Raw genomic sequence first — 5,625 nt, 5'->3', positions numbered from 1 at the left:
TTTATTCGGCGAAATTATAAAATCCGTTTAATATTATTGAGTGTATATATATATCGTGGTTGTTAGTACTGTTGAAAATGGGGCTGGTAATATCCTTGAGTTGGTGCAAAATTATTTGCTCAGCTTATTTTCTTTGTTGTTATTGTTATTGGCGGTTTGTTTGTTGTTGTAATGTGCAAAACTAAGTAAATATTTAACATAATTTTTCCACTCTTCGACTGGCACTTTTTTCAAAATGACACGACAGGCGTACTATCACTTTATTTATCTTTTGACATTAACGCGTAAAACTAAGGCGACAACCCGGACAGCACAAAGAAAATATCGTTGCTGTTCTTGGTTTTTTTTTTGTATTTTAATTGGAGCTAGCGAAAGGTCTTTGTTTTCCTCACGCTGAAAGTGATATCCAACACTCAGTCACTCACTATTCATTAGCTGGCACTTAAATCGAGACTTTATTTATTATTTCATATATTTATCTCTGTTATTATTCACTCGCTGTTCTTTACCGCAGACGTCGGAACTAAATGTTAAAAATATTCTTTAAGATTCATACTCTGACTAGGCTGGCGATAACACAGTAATCAGAATAACCAAATGCAACATCTCCGTAGTGTTGTTGTTGTGTTTGCATTTGGGATTTGGAGGAGGGTATTTTCCTTCTCCCACTGCGCTTAACAACAATATCGAGTTATCGATATTGAGGCGTTGCGTTAATGATATTTTGGGTTAGAGCTTGTGTTGTGGCTGAACGACAATGAGTAACTAAAAGCGATCGTGCAAACGAATCTTATCAATCGGTCAAATTCCCTAGTGATAAGGCGATGTTCTAGTGTATGTGTGAAAATGCATGGGTTTTTAATATCTTTCGTTTTGCAGTTTTTTTCTTCATGCTCAATATTATCTTATCGACGTATTTGGGACGAAAAAAAAACTGTTTTTATTTTGTAAACAGCAACAACAAGGCGGGAATGTTTGTTTTGTAATGGGACCCACGAAGCCAGCGACACCTAACAATTTAATTATGAGACCTTCATTGGAGGCCAACTATCTCGTAGCGAGTTTAAAGATCGTTGACACGATTTTGAAAAGTATTATTTAAAAAAAATGGAAGCAATCAACTACTATCATCAATGATTGATAAAATAACAGAATATGAACTTTCAGTCCTGAAAAACCCGTTAACTAATTAGTCCTTACAGTCCAATTAAATTTTTTGAACAATACCACATTGCAGTAATAAGCGAAAGCCTGTTTTCAAGTAACAATTACTTCAAGCTTAGCATTCAAATAGAAAGTTATTACTCTGCTAACTGACAATTTTAATGTTGGTCTATATCAAATGAATTGTTTTACAAAGATTTATAATTACTTGCGAATACACGCTCGTAGCAATTCTACACGAAAAGGAGGAAATATTCGTTTTTATTACTTTTTATTTTGAAGATGAATGAGAAAACGGGCAGCACTTGAATACGACCCTAATTCTCAGAAAGCGAATTACTCATGCAAAACTTTAGCAGACAATTTACAAAAAATAAAAGAAACAAACAAAAAAATAAACGAAAACAAAACAAAATCCATAAAAACACACACATTCAGGTTCTCTCTGACACACGAACAGAATACGAAATGAAAATGTATTTCAACCAAATCAAACAACTGTGGAGATACCAACCAACCAATCAAGCAAGTACGTAGTCGAAACTGACTCCACTTGTGTCCCCCCGCACGAGAGAATTTATGCGAAAATATGTACAATACTGAGAGAGAGAGAGACTTTTGTTTTGTTAGAGGTGTTCACGATCCTCACTGAGGATCCACTCACAAAACAAGCTATAGGCCGCTTTTAGCCATGTCAGTGCAAAAAAAGTTATTACTCTCCCCCTCTCTCCCTATTTGTAGTTGCTCGTCTTCTCCCTCACAAACTGGGCGCTTACATTAGTTCGGTAGGCCGCATGTAATGGAGCATTATGGGTGTTGTTTTGTTGCGCTGGAGTAGCTGCCATCGTTGTTGTTGTTGCTGTTGTTTGTGATAAGTTGCTGGAGGTAGGTACGACGTACATGTATGTACGAGAATTCAATTAAACATTTAACGATTTGGTTCGAAGTGATTTCATTGTCATTACAAGCAATTCAAACAGCAGAACCTCCACTTGTTGTTGCGGCGAAGGGTGCTGATGAGGGGGGAAATAACACCGCTCTGTCTGTAATAGACAATAGATCCCCTCTGCCCACACCAACAACTACTAATATGTATATACGTATATATGTTCGTTCAGCATGTCGTTGTCAAACACAACCCCAACACACGCACTCACATTATTACACTGGGCGCAACACACACACACACCCATTCTAAATAAACAATAATTTGAACTTGGCTCACTTTAAGAATAGAACAAATTTACGAGCACTTCTTACTTGTTTTTGTTGTTATTTGGGTCGTATTGCGTAAACGAGGGCCACTATTGTTTTTGTTATTGTAGTCTGCGGCTGTATGTTTGTACCTCGGAAGGTGGTTGGGGGTTAGGGTAATTGAAACGTTTATGCACTTATTTCCCGTCTGGGCTATTGAAACAGATCAATTTAACTACTGGTGCTGCTGCTGCTGCTCCAGGGCCAAGCTGAAATCGTACATTCCAAAGTGTTTCGCGTTTCTATTCACTTGTCTTATTAGTTGTTTCTTTTATTTTTCGATTAGTTTGGAGAGTCTTTTCTTAGCAAAATTCACTTCAATTCATTTTTGTTGTTGATTTCTTTTTTTTCAATGACATTTTTATTGTATTTTTCACTTCAATTGATTTTTTGTTTAGTTTGTTTTGTTGTTATTCGTTCTTGTGTCTTCGGTAAGAGTAGTGGCTCGTTGTGGCATGCGCCCGTTTTCCATACAAACAGCGAACTTGACTGAATTAAACCGACTGAATGTGTTTGGAAGAGATCGACGGAGCGTATCTCCTCAATTGGTTAGAAATATGTTTTGGGTTTTTTTGTTTTGTTTTGCTTCAAGTGCTTTTCCTACTGGGAGAATGTGTTGTGTTCGATAGAGATACAGAGCACTAAACCAATGTGTATCTTTTGGATAGCTCGAAAAGAGGTAAATATGGAGAGCGAGAGCGAATTAGAGAGTATGTGAAAAAATTCCAATAGTATACGAGAGCTGCCAGATCTAATACAGTGTTTTATTCAGTATTGTATATTATTGACTATGTTTACATCATCGAGATTAATAGCCAGTTTCGAAGTCTTCATTGACTATCAAATTTATTGCTTGAAGAATGAATAAACAGAAAGATATTTTGAGTTGGTATTTCGCGATAAAAATGTTGAAAGCAAGAGAATACTATAGTGATTTCAGACAGTAATAAATCGACATAGAATTTTATTCTGATCATGAATATATATATATATATATATATATACTTTATAGGGTCTTCGGTGAATATTTCGAAGTGTTGCAAACGGAATGACAATCTTCATATACACACCGTCCTATGGTAGAGGGCCGGATATTGAAATAATTTGATATGGCTTTAAAAAAACAAGAATTTATAATTTGAAAATTTATAATTTTTAATAATTGATGTAAAACGTTTAAAATTATGCACACATGTTGTTAATGTTTGTTTTGAATCAACAAAAAAACTACGTAAATAAAGCATTGGAAGTAAGTCACTCGAATTCGTTCGTTTACAATTTTACAAAAATGCTAAGAAAAAATTGTGATTTGTGAACAGCGCCTGCGAGTAGGCAACATATTTCAATACATTATTTTTTATATTTGTTAATTGGTTCGATGATTGGATATTTAAACATAACACTAGTATTCAAGATAATGTCATAGATGGCACTGGCCAATGATTAATGAATTTCTAAATTCTTTTAAATATGTCGAGTAAAATGCGTAACACAACTCAAAAAATTCCAATACATCAAAAAATATGCTTTTTTTGTTTGATAAAAACTGTACATAAATTCATATCTTAAATTATCGTCGTAATATCGAAAGTCTCGAAAAAATTGTCTGTTCCTTTTTGATATTACCTTTAACAACATTTCCTCTGACCAGCGTTAAAAGCGATTACTACTGTATTAGTTTCTTGTACCTATATATATATATCAGTAGTTTTCACATTAAAATATACGATTAAGTGATATTAAGATAGTTTAAATAAAAATATGTTTAATTTTCCGCATTAATGATGTCCGGGAACTATTCCACCACGAATTATTGATTGTCATTGGTTTCTAATGTGATTATTGATCCTGAATAGTAACAAAAGTTAGAAACTTCACAAGCATCAGGTTTTCTTGGAAACAGTGTCTTTGCCTATGACGAAAGTGAAATGTTAATTCAGTTAACCCTTTTGGCATAGAAACGTGCAAGCACAGAGTTTACCAGATTTGGCCAACACTTAAGCCATACTTGTTGCTTCCATGGAAACTTTCTTCGATTGTGTGTGTGTGTGTGTGTAAACGAAAAAAAGGAAAAACATTTTGAATAATAATAGATGCTAATTTTATGCCAAAAGCTAGTCAGACAAACTAAACGTGTGGCTTGTGTGTTAAAACGTGTATGTCTGAGGACCATGTGGGAGGATCCCATTTGCATATGGCAGCATTGTGGCAACGTGTTTAGTCATTTCTAGCCTAAGGATTGTTTCTTTTTTTCTTCATTTATCTTCAGATACAATTTTGTTTGTTTGTATTTATCCTTAAACCCATGGTAAAAACTACACGCTAGTTACGATTATTTGGGAAAGTGTGTTAATTTCCATAGATTTAGATTTGCCATCAATTGGCTATACGTTAGTTTGCCAGCGGGATAACCTTAGTTGACCCATTTATGTGGCAGTTTTATGACTCAAATGAATGATAGCTGATGGTCTCCGTTAATTTACTACTGACTGCAAAAACTGGCTCTTACTTCCATATCCGCATTTATGCAATTGAATATGTTACAATTTCATTTTATGTTTTAATGCGAACGAAAATGGAAATATTTATTACTCTAATAAACACCACAAACAAACTGTACAAGGAAATACAAGGTGATGGCCGAATAGATGTTTGTACATCGTTGTATTCTATGCATTTGTTGCGCCTACAAGCAAATTCAGAATAGTTAATGTAACACCATTTCCATGGCAAAGAATTATGATATGAAGAAGACTCATGAAATTCAAGTCCTAACGATTTTCAGCAATATACATTTGTAATTTATAATATTTTTAATTCATGATGCATTATGTTTTTAAATTCATCCCATGGCTAAGTATGTTAAAATTTCGATTGTTTTAGCGCATTATATTGTTACTCATATCTATTTCTTACTTTTGACTGTTGAGTTATTTTTTAGAAGGTGTAGGATAGCAAAAATATGTTCTAAAGCGAGACTCATTAAAATTTTCCTGGTTTAGCTTTCAGATTACTTGCAGCGGTGTTGTGCAGTTCTTTGCAAATCGCGACGCAAATGTCCTTCTTCTTATTGAAAAACATTAGCTTTCTGACAAATTAACAAATATTTCGATAAATTCATAATCCGAAAATAAGCAAATCGTTATTTTTGATACTTTGAAAAGAAAAAACTTTCAACTCTTTGCCTTCTTCGGGAAATGGTGTAAT

This window comes from Musca vetustissima, unplaced genomic scaffold (genome assembly GCF_032173495.1).
Source record: "Musca vetustissima isolate MV318-11 ecotype Yass unplaced genomic scaffold, APGP_CSIRO_Mvet_v1 utg900, whole genome shotgun sequence".
Classification (NCBI taxonomy): Eukaryota; Metazoa; Arthropoda; class Insecta; order Diptera; family Muscidae; genus Musca; species Musca vetustissima.
This window is presented reverse-complemented; position numbering follows the sequence as displayed.